At 43.1% G+C, this 13,079-nt stretch overlaps 1 protein-coding gene across 2 annotated transcripts in view; it reads left to right on the top strand.

Annotated features, from left to right (window-relative positions):
• The first annotated feature begins 1,012 nt into the window (after positions 1 to 1,012).
• The window catches only part of taok2a (TAO kinase 2a), a 48,988-nt gene continuing 36,921 nt past the window's right edge, over positions 1,013 to 13,079 (top strand). The window contains exon 1 of one of the 2 annotated variants that reach the window (XM_060901852.1): positions 1,013 to 1,554. The gene's annotated coding sequence lies outside the window, so the exon portion shown is untranslated. The remainder of the gene's footprint in view (positions 1,555 to 13,079) is intronic. The other variant, XM_060901853.1, reaches the window with a different exon arrangement.

The raw sequence follows: 13,079 nt of genomic DNA, 5'->3' as shown, positions 1-13,079 counted from the left end.
AATAATAATAATAATAATAATAAAGGGCAGCATGGTGGTGTAGTGGTTAGCACTGTTGCCTCACAGCAAGAAGGTCCTGGGTTCGAGCCCAGCGGCCGGCGAGGGCCTTTCTGTGTGGAGTTTGCATGTTCTCCCCGTGTCCACATGGGTTTCCTCCGGGTGCTCCGGTTTCCCCCAACAGTCCAAAGGCATGCAGGTTAGGCTAGTTGGTGGCTCTAAATTGACCGTAGGTGTGAATGTGAGTGTGAATGGTTGTCTGTGTCTATGTGTTAGCCCTGCGATGACCTGGCGACTTGTCCAGGGTGTACCCCACTTCTCGCCCATAGTCAGCTGGGATAGGCTCCAGCTGCCTGCGACCCTGTAGGACAGGATAAGCGGCTACAGATAATGGATGGATGGATAATAATAATAAATGTGGCTATTGAAAAAAATGTATGGTCCAACAAAGGGGGAGGTCACGGGCACCCCAAGGCCCCCCAGCTACGCCCTTGAAGGGAGGTTCACGGGCACCCCAGAACCCCCCAGCTACTTCCCTGTAATAATAATAATGGTATAAACAAGAGTACATGTAACGTTTGAAAATACGGGAACATGCTTTTAAAAATTTATATGGAAAAAAAGGTCAACAAATTTAGCACAGCATTCGATTTTTATATTTAGACTGTATCTCTTTAAATTCATATTATTATTATTATTATTAATGCATGTAATAACGAGCCAGTATAATAAATAAATTAATTTCAAATTATATTTTGTTGTGCTAACGAGGATGAAGCGTAACATCATCAAAAAAAATTCTTCAAAGTAAATCGCTCTCTTTCTGCTCTTCTCAAAATGGCAAGTTTTATGACACGACGAGTCCCAAATGACACTTGTCTCTTATATAAAGACACCGTGTATACTGACATGGAGCCTTTCGCGCCCTACCTAGTGCTCTATGTGTCCGTTTGGGATTCAGCCCCACCAGTGTTTCTCACACCCACAGGAAGCGAATTTTTGAGAGCGTGACCTCTCGCCCTTCTTCCGGTTGCCTCCCGCCCCACGTAGCCATCTTCGTTTCCTGAACAAAAAGGGGCGAGATTGGACAGACAATCAGACAGAGAGTCGCTCCGTCTAACATGATAGAAAGCGCTCACGGACACGGCTGTGACGGTACAATATGATCGGAGCCGGAGTGGGCGAAGAGGAAAACCAGCCGCGCGCCGTGTTGAGACTGGAAACCGTTAGCTAGCTAAGCAAAGCTGCTAGCTAGCTAGCTAACGGACAGTTTGGTAACGTCACGGTGGGATAAAGATAAGATTAGCTTAGCTAGCTGGCTAACTAGCCAGCCTGTTTAGAGCAGCACGGTACAAGGCGTTAGCTAGCCAGCTGGCTAAGTGTTTAGCGAACGCGAAGGGGTGAATAGTTAGAAAAAGGAGCTACACTTTAGTTAGTTGTAGATTATGGGTCATATTTTCATCTGAATCGCTCCAAGCAGCTCGGAAACACTGCTGCTCTTCTGAATAGAGACGAATAAGGATTTCTTTTGCACGACGGGATCAACTGCAAGCTGTGGTGAGACACTTTGTGTTTTGGTGGTGGTTGTTTTTTCACTGGTTCTTTCATAACGCGGTTTACATGTTGACATTAAGCTGAATTTGTCGGACACGAGCTCAGGAAAGTTATCAAACTTTTTTTTACCAGGATGACCTGAGAGTGGTTTGTTAAACAGGGTGTCTAGGAAGAAGTGTGTCAGCTTGGTTCTGATTCAACGCGACTTAAGTGTTCTTAATCATGGCCGAGTCTAGACAGTGTCTCCAGCCTGGAGTGCTTTATATCATCCTGATGCCAATCAAGCTGTTGTTTTGCCTGATTGGGTGTCTTTTGGATGAGATTTGACCACTCGGTACAGATTTACTTCATTAAAAAGAGGTAGACACATTGTTTAGAAGAAAAAGAAGCCTTTATTTGTCACACACACACACAAGCGCAGTGAAATTCCTCCTCTGCATTTAACCCATCTGAAGCAGTGGGCACACACACATGTACACAGCTGTGCCACGGTGCCCGGGGAGCAGTTGAGTTGAGGGTTAGTCGCCTTGCTTAAGGCCACTTCAGCCATGATACAGAGGAAGAGGAAAGTGCTGTTCATTCACTCCAACCTCATTCCCTCACATTTTTCCTGCTGGTCCTGGGAATCGAACCGGCAACCCTTTGGGGCCCAAGGCTGCTTCTCTAACCTTCAGGCCCTTGTTTAAATGCATCCAGTAATATTGTGCCTGTTTTTGGAGCCAGTGCGGTGTTTGACATTTCCACCCAAAACACATTTTTATTCAAGGGTAAATTCAGGAGCAAGATCAATGTAATTCTCCTATTTTATATGAAACTCTGGTCAAATATCTGTCACATTTTGCACAATTTTTTTTTTTTTTTTACCTTGCGCAATAGAGATCTTGCAGTCACGTGACCGGAAAGTACACAGCCGCCATCTTGTCGGTAAAAAACACCGCTGAATACTGCTGCACTCGTGTACAGAATGGATCAATTTCAACCGACGGACTACACGGCTCATTTTTCTAATGAACAGATAACTAGATATATGTCTAAAATAAACGATCTACAGATTAGTGACCCTTATGGCTTACCGGACGGAGTTTTCACGACCGTGTCAGTGGATTTTGAACTGCCAGCGGAATACCCGGACGTGTATAATTACCTCATCAACTTTCCCTCGCTGTTCAGTGGGGAAGCACTGCGTGCTTATAAATCTCTGGACAGTTATCTTTACAGAAATTCAGGATTTGTCAGCGACTCAGATGTGGCATCTTGTAAACAAGAAAATAACAATCCTCATTGGATGGGTAAGTCACTTAAGTATTGAGTATAGCACTGACCAGCCGATTATAGAATAGAATGAGGTAATTCCAAATCGTCCGTCTTGTTTACCATGGATCTGGCGTTGGAGAGAGAGGCTTAGCAGTGGAGATTTGAGTGGCTGTTTTCTGAGCTTAGTCAACAGGCCGGCTCTGCAGCCTCGCTTTTGCTTCCGCTCCCGGCGCCGCCTCTTTCGCTTTGCTTCCGATAACAATCCACGGAGACCCCGCTGGTCTCGCTATCTCGTCCAGAATGTTGTGCATGCGACGGAAATCGCTACAAACCGTCATTTTCTGCTGGAAACCAATGTCCAGTAAGTCCATACGGTTGTAGTGGATATTGAAGTCTGGTACAGACGAACAACACGCAAAAATACACACAAAAAACATAAACGTGCACAGGTAGGGAGAGCTTGCAGCCGTTGTAGTAGAATTGTATATAGTAGGGTTTTCCAGAAGAAAAGGTAGAAGTAAAAGCAGAAGTAGAATCAGAAGTAGAAGGCGGAAATATGGCGTTTGACCGACAAGATGGCATCTGTCACAATCTGGATCGGCTGTGACGTCACATGCAAGTGCTCCATACCAGAAAAATTCAGTTGAAATCAAGCCGTTTGAGGCGAATTGGTCCACCTCTGAAAAAACTTGGTATTTGAATTTCCCAGCAAACATTGATTTTTGTGACGTCGCGTGCGGGACGCCTCCCTCTGACTCCGTCAGCGCTGGTTTGTTTATGAGAAAACAACCTGGTGGTTTTCTGCAAATTTCTTCAATGTTATCATGTAATTATTAAAATGGTTAACAGATGTATCGTAGGAGGGTGTAGCAACACCAATCTTGATGGGATTAGTACTCATAGTTTTCCAAAAGACCGGACAAGGAGAGAGAAATGGGAGCGCTTGGTCTACACAGGCTGTGCACTGAAACCATGCAAAGCTCTCGCAGCCTGCTGGCGCTTCCGCAGATAACGTCACGCATCTGGCTTCAGACTCCCTTGGGATTTTTCCAGACGCAGATGGCCTTGTGCAAAATTACCCTTCTGGATGAGTGTGTAAAGGGACATACTTTCATATTAAAAAAAAAAAAACCAAAATGAAATTGGTCCAGAATATGCACTTTAAAGTTGTATTTCATATGAATCCAGTTAACTTTTTTATTTCTAGGTAAATTAAAGGTGTGAGTCTTAATACGAGTAGACTATCAGAGGAAAAATGGTGCCTAAAGCTAGTATCTCACTGGGCTGCGACAGCTTGCGACAAATTCCGAATGTCATTCTTAAGAGTTTCAAAAGTGTCTTAAAACATTCACAGGGCTTCTCAATTTCCTCGTATGAGTCGCAAAGTGTCTCTTCTTCATCGCTGAAATTTTGAACACGTTCAAAAAAATTAGTGCGACACAATTTCTCTCAAAATAGCCGCAAATGCATCGCTGGTGTCGCAAAGCCATCACGAACCCTTCTCAAGTCAGTTTCCGTGAGGCTTCCTCTACTTTCCTGCCTGCCGAGGGAAAGCCGGCCTGCTACAGCCTCCGGCTAGTTTGAGACACAATTGCAATAAAATATGCGAATATCAATTCAGTGTGGTTCCAAGTGAAAATTGTTGCTAATTCGCATATTTTATCGCAATTGTTGTCTTCAACTAGTCGCAGGCTGTCGCAGCCCAGTGAGATACTGGCTTAAGTGTTTGCTTATCACTGGATTGGTATACCATTTGTTCCAATTCCGTATTTTAAAGCCACATCCTATTCACATTTCCTTGTGAAAAATGCATATTAAAGATGTGTACAATTAATTCTACCACCCCAGCTACAAAGAAACAGTCTTTTTTTTAAATTTTTTTTTAACCAAAAAGCGTAGAGGCCACTTTCGTCAAATCAAACCCACTTTCAGCTAAAACTCTTCAGTGTTTATGAGTCGGAAACAGTTTGCCAAAAAACCTGGCTCGCGTTTGATGATGGTGTTGGTGGTCCTCACCCAAATCAGCTTTGTTGCTTGTGTGCACAGTACCAGATGTGCTTTCTTTCCTATCAGCTTTGCTACGGCGATCATTACTGGGAGCATTTGAAGTTTAAACTGGCAGAGCAGGACTGAGCGGGCTGTCGACTGGTGCCAGCCTTCCATTTATAAGAGAGGAAGAGGTTATTTTAAAAGTGTGCTTCCTCCCAATAACCCTAGCAAGAGAGATGAATACATGTTGGTTTGTCTGGGACCAATCAGTATCCGCTGACCTCAAAGCCACAGAAAAAAACCTGCGGTGGATCCAGATGTAAATGGAAAACATGGGGAAGCTGGAATTATGCCTCCTAATTGCACGTGTGCAGAATGTAGGGTATGAATTATGACTTCGATACCATATAGTGTTGTTTGGGACGAAGCGGGAAGAGTTCGTATGGAGTACTGACTCTCTGTAATTGTCGCATGGTATTAAGTATATGAGTAATAGGTTGAAAACAGCCTCTGACGCGACTTCTGTCGCGTGCCGGAAATAACACGCGTCCTTTTACGTTAACGTATTTAACTGCATGTAGTATGTTATTACAGGCCTGTTTAATACATTTTGTGCTTCAGTGACAGGGTACAGTGCTGAATTTCTGATAAGTTGGCTTCCTGGGTATGTGTATTGGCTGTTTGCTTTAGGACACGAAATTTGCATGTGAACTGCCTTTAGATCCTGTGAATAAAGGACAATCACAGTGGCCCATCCCCATGCTATTGACTGCACTTTTAGCTGCTTTGCACAATACTGGCTGTTCACTCTTGATCCACTTACACAATGAGGCATGAAACGTGGGCAACAAAAAAAACGTTACAATAAAGCCTTCAATTTTCCGTGACTTTAGTGCATAATTGGGATATAACACACTTTCTTCATGTGCAATAAGAAGCCTGACTAACTGATTTTTATTTATTTATTTATTTATTTTAATATACGCACCTCTCTATTTCATAATCTTGTATTTCTCTGAAAAGTGAAATGCACAGTAGGGCTTGACAATATATGATTTATCACAGTTCACATTTCTGTGATGGTGTGTATTGTGATGTCTCTAATCAGAAGAAGCTGATTTAATGTTAGCTTGTACTGTTTAAAATCTTTGTTTTATAAAGGGTTTTTTATTTATTCTTTTTCCATTTATACTACTTTTCATTGTTGCATTCTTGTGTAAAAAAAAAAAAGTATCATTCCGTTTATCACGATTGCAGCCATTTTGCTGCCACTTTTCATGGTACATGGCGTGTATTATACAACCCCGATTCCAAAAATGTTGGGACAAAGTACAAATTGTAAATAAAAACAGAATGCAATGATGTGGAAGTTTCAAAATTCCATATCTTATTCAGAATAGAACATAGATGACATGTCACATGTTTAAACTGAGAAAATGTATCATTTAAAGAGAAAAATTAGGTGATTTTTAAATTTCATGACAACAATACATCTCAAAGTTGGGACAAGGCCATGTTTACCACTGTGAGACATCCCCTTTTCTCTTTACAACAGTCTGTAAACGTCTGGGGACTGAGGAGACAAGTTGCTCAAGTTTAGGGATAGGAATGTTAACCCATTCTTGTCTAATGTAGGATTCTAGTTGCTCAACTGTCTTAGGTCTTTTTTGTCGTATCTTCCATTTTATGATGCGCCAAATGTTTTCTATGGGTGAAAGATCTGGACTGCAGGCTGGCCAGTTCAGTACCCGGACCCTTCTTCTACGCAGCCATGATGCTGTAATTGATGCAGTATGTGGTTTGGCATTGTCATGTTGGAAAATGCAAGGTCTTCCCTGAAAGAGACGTCGTCTGGATGGGAGCATATGTTGCTCTAGAACCTGGATATACCTTTCAGCATTGATGGTGTCTTTCCAGATGTGTAAGCTGCCCATGCCACACGCACTAATGCAACCCCATACCATCAGAGATGCAGGCTTCTGAACTGAGCGCTGATAACAACTTGGGTCGTCCTTCTCCTCTTTAGTCCGAATGACACGGCGTCCCTGATTTCCATAAAGAATTTCAAATTTTGATTCGTCTGACCACAGAACAGTTTTCCACTTTGCCACAGTCCATTTTAAATGAGCCTTGGCCCAGAGAAGACGTCTGCGCTTCTGGATCATGTTTAGATACGACGACGACTTTGAACTATAGAGTTTTAGCTGGCAACGGCGGATGGCACGGTGAATTGTGTTCACAGATAATGTTCTCTGGAAATATTCCTGAGCCCATTTTGTGATTTCCAATACAGAAGCATGCCTGTATGTGATGCAGTGCCGTCTAAGGGCCCGAAGATCACGGGCACCCAGTATGGTTTTCCGGCCTTGACCCTACGCACAGAGATTCTTCCAGATTCTCTGAATCTTTTGATATTATGCACTGTAGATGATATGTTCAAACTCTTTGCAATTTTACACTGTCGAACTCCTTTCTGATATTGGTCCACTATTTGTCGGCGCAGAATTAGGGGGATTGGTGATCCTCTTCCCATCTTTACTTCTGAGAGCCGCTGCCACTCCAAGATGCTCTTTTTATACCCAGTCATGTTAATGACCTATTGCCAATTGACCTCATGAGTTGCAATTTGGTCCTCCAGCTGTTCCTTTTTTGTACCTTTAACTTTTCCAGCCTCTTATTGCCCCTGTCCCAACTTTTTTGAGATGTGTTGCTGTCATGAAATTTCAAAATGTCTCCCTTTCGACATTTGATATGTTGTCTATGTTCTATAGTGAATACAATATCAGTTTTTGAGATTTGTAAATTTACATTCCATTTTTATTTACAATTTGTACTTTGTCCCAACTTTTTTTGGAATCAGGGTTGTAGAAATGTGATCTGGTATTTCTCGCCTGCTCTTAGTACACAACAGATCGCCGGAAAAAATTCAGCATGAAAATTCCCATCTAAGACACCATAAATGATCCATAAAATAAATTTGACCCGGCCACTGCAGAGTCCAGATTGCTTGGTGTGCTTTGAAATAATCTAATTCTAATAATGTACAATTTAAAAAGTCAAATCCTGTTCATTTGGTTGCTCTGAAATTGACCCATGTTCCCATATCAGGAGGCAAATTACATGAAATCAGAAAGCTCTGGGGACTGTATTTTTGGCTCAGCCTTTTTAATTTTATTTTTTCTTCTCCCTCCCCCTTTGTCATCTTCAGTTCATGTGTCTGATCACGGAAACGTGTCCCACTCAGGATTGGCATAAAAGCTTTTAACGTTTTCACAAAAGTCCCGTTTTAATGTTGTCCCTCATGGGAAAGCGGTATGGAATTGCTTTCTCTAGAATATTTTTGCTGTTGTATGTTTGAAACCTCCACTAAAACTCCAGTCCCTGTGGACTCTTCTGGAACCGGCTCATTTAGCCTCTCTTCCTGTTTTGTGCACTGTTGTGGAGATGGTGCTATTTTTGTTTTCTTTGTGGTTCAGTGTCTTTTCTTTTGTCATGTGCTGTTCTTGTGTACTGTACCAACATGAAGCGTTATGAAAGTGTGTTCGCCGAAAATGAGACTTCACCTAGGTTTACCGAAATGTATTTTTTTTTCTTTTGTTCCAAGCTTGTGTCTCTAATGGTTAAGTAGGTAGGTTCAGTATGTGAAATTTTCTTTACTCCTTGAACGCGTTCCCTGCTAATATGAATGTATCTCCGCTCACAGGATTTATGATGGCCTTTAATGTGCATATCACGGGTAAATTCAGGAGCAAGATCAATGCAATTCTCCTATTTTATGTTAAACTTTGGTCAAATATCTGTCACATTCTGCATTCTCTGCAATTTTTTTTACCTTGCGCAATACCAGAAAAATTCAGTTGAAATCAAGCCGGTGATCGGTGCAGCTTCCGCGGTGATGCGGTCGCTTTACCGGTCTGTCGTGGTGAAGAAGGAGCTGAGCCAAAAGGCGAAGCTCTTGATTTACCAGTCAATCTATGTTCTGACTCTCACCTATGGTCATGAGCTTTGGGTGATGACTGAAAGAACAAGATCGCGGATACAAGTGGCCGAAATGACTTTCCTTCGCAGGGTGGCTGGGCGCTCCCTTAGAGAGAGGGTGAGAAGCACAGTCACTCGGGAGGAGCTCGGAGTAGAGACGCTGCACCTCCACGTTGAGCGGAATCAACTGAGGTGCCTCGGGCATCTCTTTCGGATGGCTCCTGGACGCCTCCCCAGGGAGGTGTTCCAGGTATGTCTCCCTGGGAGGAGGCCCCGGGGAAGACCCAGGACACGCTGGAGGGATTATGTCTCTCAGCTGGCCTGTGAACGCCTCGGTGTTCTTCCCAAGGAGCTGGCCAAGGTGTCTGGGGAGAGGGAAGTTTGGAAGCATGCTCAGACTGCTGCATCCGCGACCCGGCCCCAGATAAGCGGAAGAAAATGAGATGAGATCAAGCCATTTGAGGCGAATTGGTCCGCCTCTGAAAAAAACTCGGCATTTGGATTTCCCGGGAAACATTGATTTTCGTGATGTCAACTGTGGGACGCCTCCCTTTGAATCCTACATCAGCGCTGGTTTGTTTATGAGAAAATGACCTGGTGGTTTTCTGCAAATTTCTTCAACGTTATCACGTAATTATTAAAATGGTTAAGATGTATCGTAGGAGGGTGTAGCAACACCAATCTTGATGGGATTAGTACTCATCGTTTTCCAAAAGACCGGACAATGAAAGAGAAATGGGAGCGCTTGGTCTACACAGGCTGTGCACTGAAACTGCACAAGCTCACGCAGCTGCTGGCGCTTCCGCAGGCAGGGGCGCCGCCAGAAATTTTGGGCCCCATGAAAGATTAGAATTTTGGGCCCCCCAACTTTGCCCACCCTCGTCACAATTGCACTATTGTCATTATTTGACTTTTGATAGCCCATGGACCTTGAGTTTGTGACTTTATTACATTTTATGTATTAACCAATGGTTTAGAACGTGTAAACATTCCACACACGTAACTATGTCAAACACTTGACTGGTGTCCGTTATTAGTGTAACGGGTTTATTTTTTTCCACTTGCCATTGTGTGTAGTGGTGGGGAAATTCTGCGCTGGCCCTTTAAGAGCGCAGGTAGTTATGGGAACGAGGCGCTGGCCTCTTTCAGTTCGTTTTGGAAATGTAAGTGCCAATGCCACTGGACGTTTGCAGCCCGTCCTCAGCAGTGTATTTGTGTCTCCTTTCTTCAGAATAAAAAGACTGGTGAACAACACAACACAACGTCTGTTACATTAGTAACACTTTAATCTAGCAAACTGTATATGGCGCTCGCTCATTAAAAACTTCAATCTTAAAGCATTTATGGGTTGTATTGCTGCTTACCTCCTTCTCCAAAGGGGGGTTCAGTGGTTTGGTAGGGCGGAGGTCCCCCTGAGGCTGAATCTGTGCATATTTAGGGCACCCCATTAGTTATGAAACTGGTTATTAGCACTAGTTATTAGCACCAGCATAACGTAATATTTCATCTTATCACACAAGTCAGTTCAGTTATTAAAATGGAAAATGTCACTGTACAAACTGTAAAAGTGTTCTCTTGATAGGCTAATCCAACCACATTCATACTGTTCATTTACCATTCGCTAATATTTTGAACACACGTGAGCGATAGCTACCTTTCTTTGGGAAAAACTGAGTGACCAGTTGCCTGCCTCTCCGGTCCCTCTCAGCTTTCAGCTGCCTTTCTTTACGTTTTTGACAGCTACTCTTCATATTTAGCGATCATAGACTGTACGCAGGGGCGGCACGGTGGTGTAGGGGTTAGCGCTGTCACCTCACAGCAAGAAGGTCCTGGGTTCGAGCCCCGGGGCCGGCGAGGGCCTTTCTGTGTGGAGTTTGCATGTTCTCCCCGTGTCCGCATGGGTTTCCTCCGGGTGCTCCGGTTTCCCCCACAGTCCAAAGACATGCAGGTTAGGTTAACTGGTGACTCTAAATTGACCGTAGGTGTGAATGTGAGTGTGAATGGTTGTCTGTGTCAGCCCTGTGATGACCTGGCGACTTGTCCGGGGTGTACCCCGCCTTTCGCCCGTAGTCAGCTGGGATAGGCTCCAGCTTGCCTGCGACCCTGTAGAAGGATAAAGCGGCTAGAGATAATGAGATGAGATGAGACTGTACGCACTCCACTGCTGGCTGGCTGGCTGGCACCGCGACACAGCAGCAAGTAGCGTTGCACTGATCAGCACACAGATTTAACGCATCGCGCTTCTACCAGAACTGGACCGTACCATTTCGCAAAAGGGGGAGGGTTAAATGACAATATGTTGAAGAACTCAAGAAATAGACAACCTTGTTCAATTAGCTCATTTTACCAGATGGAATATTGCATTGTTGTTATTTCAAAAGTCTTATTAAAATCATCAAAAGCATATTATCAACCCCTTAAAGGGCCCCATGGCAGTGCTGGGCCCCTAGAATTGTTCTAACCTTTCCCCCCCTGGCGGCGCCCATGTCCGCAGGTAACGTCACGAATCTGGCTCCAGACTCCCTTGGGATTTTTCCAGACGTTTTTTTTTTTTCTTTCCCCCTGCTGTAGACCGATGGCCTTGTGCAGAATTACCCTTCTGGATGAGTGTGTAAAGGGACATACTTTTCATATATTTAAAAAAAAAAAAAAAAGAGAGAAATTGGTCCAGAATATGCACTTTAATGTGTCTATAAAATGACTGACTGACGCTTTTCTCAGCCACTTGATGCATTTCTGCTAAAGCCAAGGTCTAAACCATCATTTTTAAATGTTCTATGTATCTTTCAAGTTGTTTGTACAAATAAGAAAAAATGGGCTAATGCACCTTTTAAAGACTACGTGCGCACTTTTTTTTTTTTTTTTTTTATATAATTTATCTGCTCATAAAAACAATCAGTTCTTGATGTAGTTTCCTTCAGTATTCTGTTGCAGAAAACTGGTTCAAAATGAGTTAATCCACATTCGGGGTAGTCTGTTTTTAAAAAAAAAAACTTTAACTCTTAAATGAGGAAATTTAAACCAAGTAAAGTCATATAAATTTTCTGCTAGCATATCACCCAGTCGCCTCGCTGTTAAATGTAGAGGAAAATAACAAACCTAGCTACTAGTAATTATTCTTTGTGTGACATGATGCATTACTGATGTTACAACTGGTGAGTCAGTAGCCCTTTTTACACAGATATTTCAGAATATTGGTGTGAAGATGTAATGTAATATTCCGGCTTGAGTGATTTTTATACTGAACCAGATAAAACCTCCATGAAATCATGCCAGTGTCTTTACGTTGCGAGTCGGCATTCCACAACCAGAGACATGACGTGTCCCAATGGTGCATCGGCATCTAGGGGGAATTTTAAGGGAAGTAATAGCCTCGTATATAAATAAAACCATGTTTTGTGTCTTTTTAGCTGTGCTGGCTTTTTGAGGGAAAAAAAAAAAAAGCATGTTATAGAAAACCACGCTCGCAAATGGGGGAGTGGAGAGACTCGTACAAGCAACATGTTTGTGGATCAGAGAGATGTTGGCGGAGAAAGTGAAGAAAAGTAGCAAGTGATTTTGAGGCAGAAAGGCACGGGGACCTTCAGTGTCGTAAACAGATGTTTGAATTCGCACTGGTCTCAAAAAAAACAATGTTGGTCAGAAACGTCACACCCCTGTCCTACTGTGCCGGTTGTCCCTTTTACACAGATGTTGATTCTGGCTCTGTTGCTATCAATTGTTCCGGCTCAGACGCAGAACAGACGTTCTGCATTCGGATATTTTATACAGAACACAAGGTAGAATAAAGGCGTGAGATTCCTGCCAAACAGGCTGTGTAAAAAGTGAAAGTGGAGTGTGTTTCAGAGCTGCATTCTCTGTATCTGCATACAAAATACAGATCCAACACAGTTCTTTTATGTATCTGTTTTTGGTGTTACTTAGGGTTGGGAACCGAAACTCCGTTCCAAATTAGAACCAAGCACAAAATACCAGGTGCTGGGTACCCGTAAAAGAATTGAATATCAGTTCTGCGGTAGTCTTTTATTATTGCAAACAAAGGCTGGATATCTGCAAGGGCGTAGAAGGCTATCTGCCAGGACCTGTCTACAGGATTGTGATGCATCAACGCGAGAGCGTGTCCGTTTGTTTAAAAACGACCTTGCGCTTGTGGCTAGTGTGAGAGATGATCTGCTGTAGAATGGTTGTTTGTTCTCCAAACTGCAGCCTTGTTTCATTTGACTTGTGTGAACTTGAGTTGGGGGGGGGCGAATACTGAAATGGCCCATATAACACTACTGCTCAATATTTTCACATCCAGAATTCAC

This window comes from Neoarius graeffei, chromosome 20, assembly GCF_027579695.1.
Source record: "Neoarius graeffei isolate fNeoGra1 chromosome 20, fNeoGra1.pri, whole genome shotgun sequence".
Taxonomy (NCBI): domain Eukaryota; kingdom Metazoa; phylum Chordata; class Actinopteri; order Siluriformes; family Ariidae; genus Neoarius; species Neoarius graeffei.
The sequence above is the reverse complement of the archived record's forward strand: the minus strand, read 5'-3'. Positions and strand labels throughout refer to the sequence as shown.